This window comes from Myotis nattereri, assembly GCF_964212035.1.
Source record: "Myotis nattereri genome assembly, chromosome: 18".
In the NCBI taxonomy this organism is placed as follows: domain Eukaryota; kingdom Metazoa; phylum Chordata; class Mammalia; order Chiroptera; family Vespertilionidae; genus Myotis; species Myotis nattereri.
Window position 1 is genome coordinate 6,734,874 of NC_138093.1, and position 18,165 is coordinate 6,753,038.

The 18,165-nt window shown below is 38.0% G+C and overlaps 1 protein-coding gene across 5 annotated transcripts in view; it reads left to right on the forward strand.

Annotated features, from left to right (window-relative positions):
• RAP1A (RAP1A, member of RAS oncogene family) overlaps positions 1-18,165 on the forward strand; it is a 59,547-nt gene that overhangs the window by 17,939 nt on the left and 23,443 nt on the right. Inside the window, exon 2 of one of the 5 annotated variants that reach the window (XM_081112328.1) lies at positions 14,945-15,115. The exons of the other annotated variants lie outside the window; for them this stretch is intronic. The gene's annotated coding sequence lies outside the window, so the exon portion shown is untranslated. The remainder of the gene's footprint in view (positions 1-14,944; positions 15,116-18,165) is intronic. 5 annotated transcript variants of the gene reach the window in all.

An 18,165-nucleotide genomic window follows, 5' to 3' on the forward strand; every position in this document is an offset into this window, starting at 1 on the left:
TTCCACTGTTAATGTGAATATTTATTAAAGAATAATAGATTGACCTTTAACTATGGCACATTGCTTTTTTGCCCCAATGATTCTGATGCAGTGTTTTTCAACTTATTTGTTATCATCACTTGCTCCTCCCCCCCAGCCTTTTAAAGTATTTTTTTCTTAACTGTCCCCCTTACGAAATTTTCATACCACAGTTGTACTGTATATTCCTTTATTGTATATTAAACTGTGTTTTATACACTAAAAGAGTTAAGGAATTTTTGTTTTGTTTTGTTTTTTACCCTCCAAGAGCCAGTTTTCACCCACGTGGAGGCAATATTGCCCCTGTTGAGAATGTATTCAATAAGCTAAAAGAAAAGTCACTCCCAGTTTGTTAACATTTTCGTGTACATCTTTCCCAGTGATTTTTCAATGCATATATTTTTTATTTTTAAAAAAGAGATCAGATGCATAATATCTTATGCTCCCTTGTAGAAATATATTGTGGGTTTTTCATGAAAAATATATTTTAATAGTGTCATATCTAATGGATAAATAATATCAATGCATAGTATTCCATTAAGTGAATTTGCCATCATTTATTTAAATGATTCCCTATAGTTTTTAATTTTTTACTATAAAAGCTGTGCTGTGAATATCATTATATTTGAATTTTAAGATTTTGGGTATGTATAACTTAGAAAATGAAAGTCCCTTTTCCTAAGGACTTCCACTGTTAATGTGAATATTTATTAAAGAATAATAGATTGACCTTTAACTATGGCAGATTGCTTTTTTGCTTAAGGTATTTTGGTCATCTTTTCAAATCACTATATATAATTCTACCTTACTATTTTTAGCAATATTCTGCTGTATGATGTACAGTAATTTATTCATTCTTCTAGTGAAAGACCTTTTTTTCCCTAGGCTTTTTGTTTTTAACATACATTTTTGTTTGCATGTGTTTTTCTGTACCATAAATTTCCATTTGTGGCAGAATTACTGGGTTATTTAACAATTGGAAGCACTTTATATGCTTGAGGCTTATTTTAGGCTTTTTCTTCTTTTTTATTTCTTTGTTTGACTATTATATCTGGATATAGGAAATGTTACATTAAGAAAGCAGATGTGCCTGTATTTTTTTCAGATTACAAGTTACAGTTTTAAGTTTGGCTAGTTTGGGGTGTTTGTTTGTTTGTTTGTTTAAAGACAAGTACATGTATTTTAACTAGATTGGAATAATACAGATTTTTGAGGATTTTCATGTTTAGGCTTGAGACCTTTTGTTGCCTGGCAGTGATTCAGAACGCTAAAAGCACCTGACTTGCAAAGTGAACAAGCAAGCTTTTGAGCTGGGAGCTTTCTGGGAATATCTGAAACTACACATTTCTGTCAGAGATGCCTTTTAATGTTGGGTTTATTGATTGAAGTACCGTAGGCATATACTCTCTCTGCTCTCTAACTTTTATTCCTCTTAGGAGGAGATATATTATCTCTTTTTGCATTTCTGGTAATGTCCTTATTTTAGATATCTTATACGTTCCTGCTAATTTTTACAGCGTTCCTTTACATATTGTCTTCAGAATTATACAGGCATTTCTCTGAGGCTTACAGTCTCATAAAGCTCAAAAATATCAGAATACTATATTAAGAAGCACTTCTGTGAATCAGCACCTGACTTTTACAGACGCAATCTGATTAGTATTTGCAGAATTCAAGCAGATTTCTTTATGGAAAACCATTGAACATTGAAAAAAATTATGCTTTATCAAAGTAGAAAGGTTTTTCAGTTTAGAAAAACACTAATTTTTTGAGGCAGCTGATTCTATCATGAGCTAACCTTGTTATTTTAGACACATGCTTGAATGAGACTTTCAAATGGCCTTAATGTTCTCGAAGAATCAGTTTATCATTAATTATAATAAATACTAGAGGCCTGATGTACGAATTCGTGCATGGGTGGGGTCCCTTGGCCTGGCCAGCGATCTGGGCCGATGGGTGGGGGGGCCTGCCGGGGGAGAGGGACCGTAGGTAGTTGGCCAGCCGGCCAGGGGGAGGGAGTGCAGGAGGTTGGCTGGCTGGCCCCTCCACTCCCCCCCCCCCCATTGGGTGATCAGGGGTGCCGGCTGGCCGGGTGGGAGGGACTGCAGGAGGTTGGCCCCAGCAGCAAGCTAACTAATGGCCAGTTCCACAAGGAATCGGGCTTCCTCTTCCCTCTTGTCTGGGTCCAGGTGCAGGTGAACCAGATTTGGGGCTGTCAGGGCCCCAGCAGCAAGGTCTGGGTCATAGCTACCGGCTGGTCTTTCCAGTCGTTTGGTCATTAACGGTCACTTAGGCTTTTATATATATAGATAACAAATGATATTCAGTACCTGGGAAATTCAGACAGGACTGTTTCTTGAGAGTAGCCTCTTAGAGTTGAGTTGGCATCACAGCTAGTTTATTATACTCCTTACAGAGGTTTCCCTTGCTTTGGGGCATGGTTCTTCATCTAGCAAAGTGGATAAACAAGTGTTTTCCCACATGATAGTGGTAGTTTTTTGCATGGTATGTTTTAAAAAATTGGCATCTCACATGTGATTTTGTCTATTGAGGCTTGCCGTTTAACCAGGTTAGAGATTTTATTCTTTGGTGCAGAATTTAACTTGACCATCTTGTGAAACTGGTTCTTTTACTCAGGATGACAGCAGCAAGCATGACAGCCCACGCTTCAGCACTAGCTCCTTATGACTTTAAACCTTTGGCCAAGCATGTCTGATTGCTTAGATACTGCCTTACCACCCCCATTGCCTAATTCTTGGTTTTCTGAAGCCTGAAGCCATATCAGAAACTTCAAATTCATTTAAATGAATAGTACACAGGAGGATATTTGATTTTAACTAAATGTTATGTGAGTTTATTATTGATTATAAAAGTTAGAATGTGTGATAGGCATTGGTGTTTATAAATGTTTCCATTTTACTATTTCTCCTTTTTAAAAATATTTTCCCCTCACACAACGTATTGTGATAAATTAGTACCCAGTAAGACTTTCAGTACAGGCATCTGGTGGAAAAGTTTCTTTAGTAGGTTTGTTTATAGTACACATTTCCACTGCACATAGAAGTGGCGGATTTTATGTTTTGTGTCCCAACAAAAAGTAAACTGCTTTTCAGGAAAGCATCAAGTAATTTTTACTAGCTATTTAGTAATTTTCCTTTCAAAGTATAATTAAAGTAATCCTTAAACATCATTTTATTCCCACTTTTAAAAATAAACTCATTATTTTTAAATAATACATTATAAAGAAATACAGATCAAGTAAAAAGTACAAAGAAGAAAATATAGTAGTTTTAAGTTTGTGTCCTTATAGGAATTTCCTATCTAAGAATACATGCATATACAGAAATATTTAGTTTTGTTTTCATACCTGCTTTTTTTCCTTTAAGTTGTCAGATAAAGAGGTGATACATGAAGACTAGAAGTGTTCTTTACTAGCGTGCTGGGGCACCGAATAAAAGCTCCATTTTCACAGACAAGGTTTTTCAAGTTCCTCCATCTCTACCCTTGCTCTTCTCATCACCTGTGTTTTTTTTTAACCACCATTCTTTTCCTTGAATGGGGAAAAGTGGTGGGTCTCAGTCTGGGCTGAGCTCTACAAAAGAAGATTTGAGAAATATCCATATCCTGGCTCCACAGTTAGAGATTTTATTTAATTGATGGTGATGAGGCAAGACACGTGGGAAGAGTACATGCTTTATCTTAGCCTGCATCTAGAAGCTTGCCTGAGCTTCTGAGTTCCAGTATGGTTTGAGGAAAGGCAATGATTGAATCCAAGGAGGTTGGATTCCTCAGCTTTCCGCCTTCAAGAAAGAAGATAGGCACAGGTCTTTGTAATCCTTCCAGTTCTCTAAGGAGTGCATGCCACAGACATCATTTATTCTAGTGTGGGTTCATCTATAGAGTGTCATACTTCAGTTCTAAGGAGAATCAACATCATTAATGCAGGACAGATTCAATAGACAAGATGAGTGATACAGCAGTGTGGTGTTGTGGTTAACCACACAGATGCTAGAGCCAAACTGCCTGCCTGGGTTGTAGTCCTGGTTCTGTAATTTATGTTGACCGTGGGCAAGTTTGTGTTGGCCTCTCTGCTTCACCTACAAAATGGGGATGATAGTCTTCACCTAATAGGTATGTTGCGAAGATTAAAAATTTTAATAGATGTACAGTGCTCAAAGCGGTATTTTGTACATGGCAAATACTTAATGAATAATACAAATGTTCTACCCTCTTTTCTAACATATCCCACCCTTTTCATGCTTTCTCCAATGAGTTAAAGCAGGGGTCAGCAAACACTTTTCTGGAAGGGCCAGATGATAAATACTGTAGGTTTTTAGGGTCATACAGTCTCTGTTGCAGTACTCAATTCTGCTGTTAAAGGGCAAAAGCAGCCATAGACCACATATATAAACAAATGAGCATGGCTGTGTCCACTTAAATTTGAATTTCACATAATTTTTATGTGTCATGAAGTACTCCTTTTCTTTTGATTAAAAAGCATTTATGAAAGTACAAGCTGCCCTGACTGGTTTGGCTCAGTGGGTAGAGCGTTGGCCTGCGGACTGAAGGGTCCCAGGTTCGATTCCAGTCAAGGGCATGTACCTTGGTTGCGGGCACATCCCCATTAGGGGGTGTACAGGAGGCAGCTGATGTTTCTCTCTCGTCGATGTTTCTAACTCTCTATCCCTCTCTCTTCCTCTCTGTAAAAAATCAATAAAAATATTTTTTAAAAAGAAAAAAGTAAGTACAAGCCACTCTTAGTTTACAGGCCACACAAAAATAGGCAGTGGATCAGATTTGGTCTGCTGGTCATAGTTTACTAATCCCTGAAGTAGAGTAAAGGGACCTGCACAACAATTGTAGGCACCCTTTCTTAAGCATGCCTTCATTTCTCAATTCCCCCATACTTTGAAGGAGTCTAGAACAGCGGTCGCCAACTTTTTGGACCTCACAGATCACTGGTTGATGACCGCTGATCTAAAATATTCAGGTTTAGAACTTTAAAAATTCTACTCCCAGATTGATCTTAAACTATTAGCATATTGTGTGACACTGAACTCGTTGGGGACTCTGTCCTCCTCAAACAGTGACATACAGTATATAATTGTACGTAAGATTTTTTTGGGTGCAAGCAACAGAAACAGATTTTGTCTTATTCTCAGCACCACTGTAGTAGGTGTTTGTGTTAGGGTTCTCCAGAGAAACAGGCCAGGAGGATACATGCACATGCACACACACACACACACACACACACAATACATATACATACACATTTTGTGTGTGGTTGAGAGAGAGAGACTTAGTTCCAGGAACTGGAATATGTGATTATAGGGCAGTGATGGCGAACCTATGACACACGTGTTAGAGGTGACAGGCGAACTCATTTTTTTGGTTGATTTTTCTTTGTTAAATGGCATTTAAATATATAAAATAAATATCAAAAATATAAGTTTTTGTTTTACTATGGTTGCAAATATCAAAAAATTTCTATATGTGACACGGCACCAGAGTTAAGTTAGGGTTTTTCAAAATGCTGACACGCCGAGCTCAGAAGGTTCGCCATCACTGTTATAGGGGCTACCAAGTCCAAAATCAGTAGGGCAGACCAGCTGGGAACTCTGGCAGCCTTGCGGACAAAATCTTCAGTGAATCCTTAGTGTTTCCCTTAAGGTCTTTCAGCTGATTGGATGAGGCCTCCTTAACATTATTGATATCTCCTTAATGTCACCTGATTGCAGATGTTACCACATAGGTGTTATTTATATAGAACTTTCACAGCAACACCCAGATTAGTGAGTGTTTGAATATCTGGGTATTATAGCCTAGCCAAGTTGACATATGCAGCTAACCATCATATAGTTAATAAATGTTTTTCTAATAAATGGATGAACAAATGGTTAAAATGGTTGAGCAGAAATGAGCTTGCAAGCTTCAGGAAGTCTGAGGAGAACCAGGGGAGTCTGCAGGGGTTGGGACCTAGGTAGCGGGAACAGCAGTGTACCACAGTCAGAATGAATCAGCTTTAAGGATTTCTACCTTCACATCGTTCTGCTCATGATTCGGTTTAGGAAATTCCACCTGATTGGCCTGGCTGGAGATTGGGTGAGATGTCTCCCCACCTTGATTGACATTTCCACCAAAACTGCAGTGAGGGAGACAAGGGTTATTTTCCAATAGAGAGCCGGGATGCTGTTCTAAAAGGAGGAGGAATAGATACTAGACATGCGAAAATAACAGATGTCCGCTTCACACCAGCTCTTGGTATCTGCCCACAGAGGGACAGCTGGTGAGGCGGACATGGATCAGGGCCAGATCATGGAAAATTTCACAGGCCTGGTAATGAGTTTGGGCCTTATCCTCTAGAATAGTGAACCTTTTGGGGGGTCATAGATCCCATTGAGAATTTGAAAATTTTGCACCACATATTTGGCTTTCTCCCCCTCCATAAAATTGTACTTATGCTTAAGAAAAATAGTTCTTTTTTTTTTTTTTGTATAGCATTTCAAGAAATTCTTGTGCTTTCTAGAGTACATCCCTGGTTGGTGGGAAGAGGGGCTAGTCTATTAACCTAAAAAGGTAAGAACTTATAGGGAGAGGGTGGTATATCCTATTTAAAGATTTTAGGCAGGGGAACCACAATAGAGCTGTGTGTTAAATAGATCATTGGAGGATGGATTTGAGGGATACAGGATTGGAGGCTGAAAAGCAATCACAATATTATATCTTCCTCAGCTTCTGATATTTGCATTTTCTTGATTCTCCTTAATCTCTTTGCTATGGAAGGATTTTTCTAAGAGATGATGCAGGCCTTAATTATCACAGTGGTAATAAGGATGAAAAAGGTAAACAATTTAAAGAAACATTTGGGAGATAAAATTCACAGAACTAGCTTGGCTGTTAATTGTATATGGGAATAGAGTGGAGTATGTCTTGTATGTTTCTAGCTTGCATGACAGAATTGTAGAGGCCAGGTAGGAGAGTTGACGATAAATGTGAGGAGGGACAACTTTATCTTCTGAGTAGGACTTGAGGAAAAGTGACTGAACTTGATAAAAGGAGCTATGGTTGGTAAAAAGATTGTTGTTTAATACCGAGGATTTTGGAATTTGTACTAGTGGCATCAATTACATAATGGTATTTTCTCTAGCAATGAAGAGAGGTTTTTAAGACTCATTCATGGATGATGATTATACATGCTGATTTGGGGGGAACACAGTATACATGGAATAGAGGCACTGGGCAAAGAATAACTTAGATTAAGAGGGTAATAATAATAAAGATAGAGCTCTTATTCCATGCTAGGCACATTTGTAAGGGTGTTTTCAAGGTACTAACTCATTTACTCAAAATAACCCTCTGAAGCCCTGGCCAGAGTAGCTCAGTATGTTTGGGTGTTAAACCATGCTCAAAACGTTACTGGTTTGATTCTCTGTCAGGACACACACTGTGGTTCGATCCCTGGTGGGTGGTGTGCAGGAGGCAGCTAATCGATGTTTCCCTCTCACATTGATATCGCTGTCTCCTCCTCCTCCTCCTCCCCCTCCTCCTCCTCCTCCTCCTCCTGTGTAAAAATCAATTAAAAGTAAAATAAAATAATTCCACCACTGTGAGCAAAAAAAACCTATTGAAACAGGCTTCATTTTGAACTTGAAAGAATTAAGAAACTGGTATTAGAATGTAGGTAACTAGAGGCCCGGTGTGCACTCCGGGGGGGGGGGGGTGGATCCCCTCAGCCCAGCCTGTGTCCTCTCGCAGTCTGGGAGCCCTTGGGGGTTGTTCGACTGATGGTTTATGCCCACTCCCCCAGGGAGAAGCTCCTGCCACTGCCGCTGCACTCGCCAGTCATGAGCCCGGATTGTGACTGAGTGGCGTTCCCCCTTGGGAGCGCATTGACCACCAGGGGGCAGCTTCTGCATTGAGTGTCTGCCCCCTGGTGGTCAGTGCACGTCATAGTGACTGGTCGTTCTGCTGTTCGGTTGATTTGCATATTAGCCTTTTATTATATAGGATTATATAGGATGTTATCTCAAGTAGGATATGTTATCTCAATCCTTCATGACCCTATTTTGTTGTGTGGTCTGGTTATTAACTACTTTTATTTAGTTTTGTAGTAGTTAGATATGGCAAGAAAATGAGATGAAGCACACATCTGAAAATTTTTTTCATGGATTTTGTTTTGGGTTTTTTTTTTCTTTTACATAAAAAATGAAGTCTGAAAAAAGTTTCATTACAAACAGCAGTTTAGGTAGTCATAGAGTCATGTTGCCTGAATTCTGATGCCACCTATGCAAATTACTGTCTGATATTTTCGGTAAGATACTTTTCTTAACCTTGCTTTCTTTAGCTATAATAGGAATGATAATAATAGTACCCCTACCGTATATTCATGAAATTCAATCTTATGGCCTGTATAAAGTACTTACCATGGGCCCTAGCTGGTTTGGCTCAGTGAACAGAGCGTCGGCCTCTAGACTGAAATGCCCCAGTAATTTCGGTCAAGGGCACATGCCTGGGTTGCCGGCTCGATCCCCAGTAGGGGGCATGCAGGAGGCAGCCAATCAATGATTCTCTCTCATCATTGATGTTTCTATTTCTTCCTCTCCCTTCCTTTCTGAAAGCAACAAAAAAAATATTTAAAATAAAGTACTTACCATGGAATATTAGATGTTACCATTGCTTTATTATCTCTTCTTTTAAATCAAAACTTTACTACTTACTCTGATTTGATTTTTGAGGTTATGTTCAGTTCTAATTGGATGTTTAGCAGGCAGTTCAGTGTTTAAAGGAATATTTAGTACATTGTTTCTTTTAGCTAAAATAAGCTAAAGATGCAAAAGAATGAATGTTGTCCTAGATTTCTAAGACCTGGGAAACTGGTCTGTGTGCTTTTATGCATTTGGTTAACCTTTATGCCAGCGGCTCTCAACCTGTTGGTCGCGCCCCCTTTGGGGGGGTCGAACAACTCTTTCACAGGGGTCGCCTAAGACCATTGGAAAAAATATATAATTACATATTGTTTTTGTGATTAATCACTATGCTTTATTATGTTCAATTTGTAACAATGAAATTGGGGGTCACCACAACATGAGGAACTGTATTAAAGGGTCGCAGCATTAGGAAGGTTGAGAACCACTGCTTTATGCCATTCAGAATGTGAGACCAATTTGTGCTGACTTCTGTTCCTCTGCTAGAAAGCCTTCAAAAAGAATCACCATAGTGTTCCTTGATGTCATTAGGGCCATTAGGAAAAGTACTTGTTACAACTATGAAGACTCTGAGAACTCATTTTTACTTATTTATGGAAAACTTGGTTTTGGTTTAGAATTCTTCTAACAATATGAGTAATATTTGTAGAGTGCTTTTTATAAACTTTGTCTCATTTGATCTTCACAATTCTGTGAACAAGATAGGATAGATGGAATAACTCCTACTTTTAAAGATAAGAAAATGTGGACTTCAAAGAAGTTCAGTGACTTGCCCAGAGAGAAAGAGCTGGTTATGTGTGCTGGCTCTTAGATTAGTTTTCAACTATATCAGAGTGCTTGTGTACAAACAGCCTATAATTTCCAGAATGTAAAACTCAGTTGTTGAAATTATTGGTTTTTCACATTTGCTGGAAGTATGCACCTTTCGATTTTTGGTGGGCTGTATGTAACGTTACAAGTTCTGCCATAGTATATTACTGTCATTTTAATGTTATTTGTAGCTTTAGGGTTTAGAGATATTTGATTCAGAAGTATGTCCTTACAATACATTTGGTGTTAGAAAGTTATTTAATAAGTTAACTGACTAAATATAATTTTGATTCAAAGGGCATTATGAAACTTTTTTCTTACAATATTCTTAGTTAAGCTGCCCACTTTCAAAAGAGAAATGACTTTTTACTTTTAGTAATCATTTTAAAAACTAGAAGCTTTATACTGTATAAATACTTGTGGAGAGATACATAATATTCTTTTAAATTAGGAACATTCATTGTGCAAGAAGTTCAGTTCAAGTATTTTTAGAGCCTCTACTCTTCTATTCATGGGCTCTGTGCAGATCACTATGAAGGAATACAAAATAGTTCTTACCTTGCTTTCAACAAAATTGACATTGATAGAGAAGGCAAGGCTAATAATTATAAAACAATCAGAGTAGAGGTTGCCAAGCTACAGTTTAAGGCCTGTTTTTGTATGGTCCTCAAGCTACCCGGCTTTTGTTTTTGCTGTTTTAAAACCAACCCAACAAAAAAAACAACAGGAGAATATGTAATATAGACTGTATGTGGCCCACAAAGCGTAAAATATTTACTAACTGGCCCTTCACAGAAAAAGTTTGCTGACAGTGAATTAGAGGAATATAATCCCATAAAATAAAATGTAACCAGAGACATTAGGGAATGCAAATCAAAATAACAATGAGATGCTATTTTATATCCACTAGGGAAGGTGTAATTAAAAACTGGACAATAGCAAGTGTTGGCAGGTTTAGAATATAACACTGCTGGTGGAATGGCAAATGGTAAGGCTGTTGTAGAAACAGTTTGGCACTTCCTTAAAAGGTTAAAGTTACTGTATGATGTAGCAGTTTCACTCTAGGTAAATATTCCAGAGAACTAGAAATATGTTCATATAAACTCATAGTAGTCAAAATGTCCATCAACTGATGAATGGGCAAACAAAATGTGGTGTAGTCATAAAATAGAGTATTATTCAGCTGTAAAAAGAAATGAAGTACTGATACATACGACAACATGGATGAACCTTGAAAAACATTATAAGTGAAACAATGCAGTCACCAAAGGTCACATACTCTATTCCATTTATAGAAATGTCTAGAATTGTCAAATCCATAGAGACAGAAAGTAGATTAGTGGTTGCCAAATGCTGGAGAGTCAGGGAAATGGGGAGTGACTGCTAATGATACAGGGTTTCTTGTTAGGATGATGGAAATGTTCTGGAATTAGTGATGATGATTGTACAACCTTGTGAATATACTTTAAACCACTGAATTGTACACTTTTAAGTTGTGAGTTTAATGGTATGTAAGTTTATATCTAAAAAAAGAAAATGTGATCAGAGGCTAAGTAGTTTTTATAAAAGAAGTAATGAGAGATCACGTAAGAGAAAACTAAAAGCATGAGCTAGTGAATATAACTTTGAAGTTGGGCATTGAAATGCACTCCAGAGGGCATACTGGGTTTGGAGAGAAAAAGGAAGTAATATGGTATTACAGATCTAAAGGAGGGGTATAAACCAAGATACTGGAGTTTGACAGAAGAGGAAGACATGGCAAGAAATAAGAAGAAGAAAGAAGCTGAGTCTCTTGTTTTCATGAGGCTTTTAAACGGGAATATTTAACTGATTTGACCTATGAGAGATCACGCTTTGATCTATCATTTTCATGGAATAAATTGTATAGTTTTCTAGCCTAAGGCAGGATTTAATTCTAACCAGAGAGCAAGACCTAAGGGCTATCTGCCATGGTACTGTAAGGATTTTAATTCTCAGTACTTGGAGGAATTTGCTACCATCTTTTTTTTTTTTTTTAATCAATTTTAACTTACACACTTTATAAAGTTCTTTCATGTGTATTGCCTCAATTAATGCTCTTACCACACCTATGTGATAGATGGTATCATTCCAATGCCAGATGGGGGCACTGGAGTTAGAAAGCCTAGGTTCAATTCCAGGTTCTACTATTTTCTACTTCTATGTGAGTTTTGATGAGTTATTTTACCTCTCTAGGTTATATGCTGTCCCTTATATAAAGTGGTGATTATAACATACTAGAGTTGTATTTATTTTTGTATTTTAAATTATTTTTTTATTAAATCTTTATTGTTCAGATTATTACATTTGTTCCTCTTTTTTCCCCCCATAACTCCCCCCTTCCAGTTCCCACTCCACCCTCCGCCCTCACTCCCCACCCACTGTCCTCATCCATAGGTGCACGATTTTTGTCCAGTCTCTTCCCGCATCTCCCACACCCCTTCCCCCCACCCCCAAGAATAGTCAGTCCATTCCCTTTCTATGTCCCTGATTCTATTATAATCAACAGTTCATTCTGTTCATCAGATTATTTATTCACTTGATTCTTAGATTCACTTGTTGATAGATGCATATTTGTTGTTCATAATTTGTATCTTGACCTTTTTCTTTTTGTTCCTCTTCTTAAAGGATACCTTTCAGCATTTCTTATAATACTGGTTTGGTGGTGATGAACTCCTTTAGCTTTTCCTTATCTGTGAAGCTCTTTATCTGACCTTCACTTCTGAATGATAGCTTTGCTGGATAAAGTAATCTTGGTTGTAGGTTTTTGGCATTCATCACTTTGAATATTTCTTGCCACTCCCTTCTGGCCTGCAAAGTTTCTGTTGAGAAATCAGCTGACAGTCGTATGGGTATTCCCTTGTAGGTAACTGAGTTTCTTTCTCTTGCTGCTTTTAAGATTCTCACTTTGTCTTTTGCTCTTGGCATTTTAATTATGATGTGTCTTGGTGTGGTCCTCTTTGGATTCCTTTTGTTTGGGGCTCTCTGCGCTTCCTGGACCTGTAAGTCTATTTCTTTCACCAGGTGGGGGAAGTTCTCTGTCATCATTTCTCCAGATAGGTTTTCAATATCTTGCTCTCTCTCATCTTCTGGCACCCCTATAATTCTGATGTTGGTACGCTTGAGGCTGTCCCAGAGGCTCCTTACACTATCTTCGTATTTTTGGATTCTTTTTTCATTTTGCTTTTCCGGTTGGGTGTTTTTTGCTTCTTCGCATTTCAAATCTTTGACTTGATTCTTGCGCTCCTCTGGTCTGCTGTTGGGAGTCTGTATAGTATTCTTTATTTCAGTCAGTGTATGCTTAATTTCTAGTTGGTTCTTTATCACAACATCGAGGGTCTCATTAGATTTCTTGAGGATCTCACTACATTTATCGGCAGTTTCTAGAAAATTATTGAAAGACCTTAAAATTGCAGTTTTTAGCTCTATATCCTCCATTTCTGTCATGTTTCTTTGTCTCCACATTTTTTATGCTTTCTTGGTGCACCCCCTTGTGGTCTTTGTGCGCAGTCTTGTTGTAGTTAAGCCTTGATTGTTGTTGGCAATACCGGGGGTGATTTGACCTCCAGGCTAACTGGCTATGAGAGTCCGCTGTGTCTGCAGTGGGAGAACTTCTCTGCTGGATCTCTAGGGCAGTGCTAATCTAGCGTTTGCCTGAGGCTATCCAGCAAATGGCTCTGTGCAGGGCTTGGGCGGGGCGGGTCCCCGGGGATCAACAGGGCGGCGGAGCGAGCAGTTATGGCTGCTCTCAGTTCCGTCCCCAGGGGCTCTGCCTCTCAGAGTCCCAGCAACCGCTGCAAACCTCGGAGAGAAAGCTGCCCTCGCGTTCTGACGGATGCCAGACAGTCCCGCTTCTCCTGTTTGAGTCTGGGTCCCTAGAGACTTGCCCAGAACTGGAGCTCAGGGCCTGAGCCTCCCTCCCGATTGAAACCGACAACCGCGCCCTCAGCCACCAGCCCACTCCGCGCGCACCTCCGCACCTTTGTATTTTCCGCACTGCGCCTCCTCTGAGTCGCGGTATGCTGTTCTCTTTCCTTCTAGTTGAAGAATTTCCCCTCAGCCAGCTTTCCTGTGGTTCTGGGTGATGTCTGTTCCGTCTTTTAGTTGTATTTTTGAAGTGGTTGTGCGAGGCAGCATTCTCCAGTGTTTACCTATGCTGCCATCTTGGTTCTCCTAACTAGAGTTGTATTTAAGTAAGTTGACAAAACTAAAATGTTTAGAATCATGCTTGACACATAATAAGCCCTCAGTAAGTGTTATGCTGTTATTGATAAGTCATGAGAATTGAGTGAGGTTAAGGAGTCCAAAGCCTTCCAGTCGGTAAGTGATAGAGCCAGCACTTAATGATAGGTGTTCTCAATTCAAGTCCTGATGTTCTCATTGCTTTTACCAGATTTTATTATATACTTACCTATCCTTTTGACATGTACTTATAAACTTTCTTAACTTTCATTTAAAAGGAAACCAGAATATATCAGGTATAAATAGCATAAGAGACTTTCTTACAACAGAACTTTCATTTCTAAACCCAGTCTTTTGCTTTAATCCACTGACACCTGGTCCTTAGCAGTTATAACTAAACTAGAGGCCCAGTGCATGAATTTGTGCATGGGTGGGTGTTGGCCAGCCTGCCCCGATGGGGGCCATTAGGCAGGGCTGGCGGGAGTTTGGCCAGCCGGCCCCGCCCCCGATCAGGGTGGGAGCCCAATTGAGGGCCAGGCCGGCGTGGGGTAGGGGGGGCTGTGAGAGGTTGAGGGAGGCTGATTGGGCCCTGATCGGGCCGGTTGGCCTCCGCAGTGCGTGTCATAGTGACTGGTCATTCCGGTTGTTCCATCGTTCCGGTTGCTTGGTTTTTATACATATAGATTATGAACTATGAAGGGCTGTTTGTTAAAGAATTTTATTAAAAATTTTGATGACCTTGGAGAAAGATGGTGAGGTAATGTTTGAAGAGAAAAGAAGCAAGGTTCAGAATTACAGCACTGTAACCTCTAGTGTCAAGCAGTAAACCTGGTCGTCAGAATAGTAGTCATTCTGGACATTTATAGAGTAGCTCTTAAATGTCTGATGAACCTACTTCTACCTGTTGTAAAAATAAATGAAAGAAAAACCCACTTGAATCCAAGTCCCCTTGCCTTTGTAGTAGTGACCACCCCACTACTCTATTCTTTAAGCAAACTCCTAAAAAAATTGTCTGTAATACGATTTCCATTTCTTATTGCCCAGTTTTGGCTGAACCTAGACAGGCTTTTGCCCCTAGGTTATTTCATTGAAATAAGCTCATCGAGTCTCCAGTAACATTCAGTGGTCAGTTGTCAGTCATCTAGACTTGTCAGCAGCATGTAACAGTTGATCATTTCTTCTTTGAAATAGTTTCTTCTCTTTGTTCCTAGAAACCACACATGTGGTGTTCCCCTGCCTCCCTGGCTGCTGCTGCTTGTCCTTCATTGACTCCTCTACCTATGAGTTTGAATCGTGGCTTCTCTCACTAGATGTGTGGCCTGGGCAAATTACCTACCTCATAAGCTTTTTGTGAGAATTTCTTACAACAGTGCTGGAGCATGGTAAGCTCTCAGTAAATGTATGCTCTTGTTATTGTTTATAGCAAAGCATAATACATTGAAAAGAGAATGACATTTAGAATCAGGAAACAATACAGCCTCCTGGATACTTTTCTCCAAAGTCATTTAATCCAAGTTAAACTTCGTATGCTTTTCTCATCTTTGTAACGGGATAATGCTCTACAGCTTTGATTTTGACGAACTAAAAAATATAAAGGGAAAAAACCTTTGTGAAACAATGCTATATAAAATTGACTTGCTATTGGTCACATCATTTTACTTTCTCTTCAAGAAGGTTCACAGCATTTCAGCTGGTTTTGAGTAATGAGGTAGTTTTTAAAGAATAATGATTCAGAAATTTAGTGAAAGGCCATTTGCTTTAAATTCGTGCTTTAGTTATGGCTTGTTTTTGTGTTAGTCTTAAAATTTAAAATTATGGTTATATCAGCAGTTGCCAACCTTTTGGACCTCGCGGACCACCAGTTGGCAACAGCTGGATTATATAATTTATGAGGTAATTCCCGTAAGAGAATAATGTTGAAGTAAATACCTCTATAGAAGTGTATCTATCAAGAGTCTAGAATTAATATACTTAGCTATACCTAGCATAAATTAGTAAACCTAATTTAGTAAACCTTATCTTTGACAGCACATGTCCTACCCAAAGGCACATAGTATGGAATATTTTTGGATACTGTGAGATAATCTTCCTTCTAATATTAATTAGATGCATTCCAAGTGTTTAATATTTAGGAGGAAAAGTTGTAGTCAGGTTAGTAAGTGGTAGAGCAGGATTCTATTCAGATAGAGTGTAGCCTAAGTTCAGGCTTCTAAACATTTCACTATACTGCTTATGAGAAAGAGAATGAGACTGGGGGTTGGGGAAAGACCTTCTAGAAATAAAAATATAAATAGAAATTTTAAAACTCACTAGATTGGTTTTATAATAGATTAGTCTAGAGAATCAGTGTACTGGGAGGTGATCTGAAAAATAACTTAACCAAAATAAAGAGATAGGAATGAAAAATATGTAAGAGAAAAAAAGAGAATTGGAAAATTGTGGCAGAAATTACTGATTTCCCTTGATTCATGTCTCCTAGGTAATGGCTGTATTCGTTGGCTGCTTTGCTGACCAGCTACAGCTTCCATTTCACTGCCTTTGTGATAGTGAGGTTTGACTATATGACAAGGTTTGGCAATTTGGATGCAAGTGAAAGTTATGCGTGCATAGGTTTTAACCATATAGATTATGCCTGTAAGGGGAAAGGCATTTCTCTTCCTCTTCCTTACCTCCTGTGGACTGGACTGTAGACATAGTGGTGAACTGTTTTTAGTCACATGGAAGAGGGCAGTACTCCAAGGATGACAGAGCAATAAGATGTAGGAGTTTAGCTCTATTAGACTGCTAAGCTGCCAAGCCAGCCCTTACTGTCCCTTCCAGTTGTCATATGAGAGGGAAAATGCTTGAATTTTGTTTAAACCTCAATAGAGTCTCTTATTACAGCAGCCTAGCCTATGTCCTAACTAATAGAAGAGCATGAGAAGACTTGACAGTTACCTAAGGAGAACCCAGATATGAAGAAAAATCAAGTAGAGATAATATTTGAGGAGATTATGATTGAAAATTATAAACTGCAAAATCACAAATTAAAGAAGCCAAATAAATCCTAAGCAGGCTAGATAAAAATCGAAACCTAAACAGTTCATAAATTTGCACATAAGCAGAAATATTAAAAATAGCCAAAGGAAGAAAACAGATTAACTTCAAAAGATCTATAATTAGGGTGATTTATTAAAAGAAAAAGTTAAAAACAACAGAATAATAACTACAGTGTCCTGAGAACAAATAACTATTGAAACTAAAATATCTTTAAAGAGTGTAGGTAACATAAGTTCTCAGATATATAAAAACTGACAATGGAACATCACTAAGATGAATTTAGGTAGAAGGAAAATGATCCCTGGTGGAATATCTGAGATATCAATTACAAAATAAGAAAGACTGAAAATTAAATAGCTAAGCATTTAGTCTAAATTTGAAAAAGAAAACAATAGACTTAAAAGCAGAAATTAAAGTAATATAAAACAAGCCTACAGTGAACTATTCATAAAGCCAAAGTTGATTAAAAAGACATAAAATTAACAAACCTGGTAAGATTGATCAAAAGAAAGACAGGGAGGGCATAAATAATAAGAATGAAGAAGGAGCTATAACTACAGATGCTACAGAGATTATTATAATAGAAAAGTGTACTCACTAACACATTTTTGTTTAAGGAATAATTTCAAACGATAGGCTATTGCATATTTTGTCATAAAACATATTAAGCCTTTCAAGACCACTTGTCAAACATGCCAAAAATCTGACTCTTGAATAAGTAAGAGGGTAGAGGGTTGAATTAAATATTTTGATCCTTTACTTGAACTGTTGAAGAATTTCAAAGATTTTGGTAAAGATTTATTTGGGAATAATTGATGGATAAATATCTTTTAAAACAGAATTTGTGTTCCTTTTTTTTTCTTCCTCACCTGTGGGGCAGGAGCGGGGGTGGGGGGGGGGGTAAGATTTGCCACATGTAAGTTAAGTATTATTTTTGTTAAGCTTTTATCGTGTGGTTTACAAAATTAGGATTTAGAAGGATTTTTTTTAATGTTGGGACTACTGATCTTTTTTGTCTTACTCTTACTACTTTTGTTTACCTTTGTTTACTATTGTTTGTTTTTCATTTTCTAATTCTGGTTGAATTGGTCAAGTTTCTTTGCCCATTTTTCCTGTAGTGATTTTTAGGTTATATATTACCCAGTTTTTGACATTACCTTTTTCACATTTAGATTTATATTTTTCAACATGCATGTATAGAGATTCAATATACTTATCCTTTCCCCAAGCAAGAGGAAAACTTTAACTTACCTTTACTTTCTAACTCCTTCCAAATTATGAGTTTTATTTCCAGATTTTTGTATATATTTTACAGGGATAATTAGATTCTGGCAATAATTTTTGCTGATTTATGTGGTTGCCATATTTTTTATTCTTGTGCCTTTCTATTTCT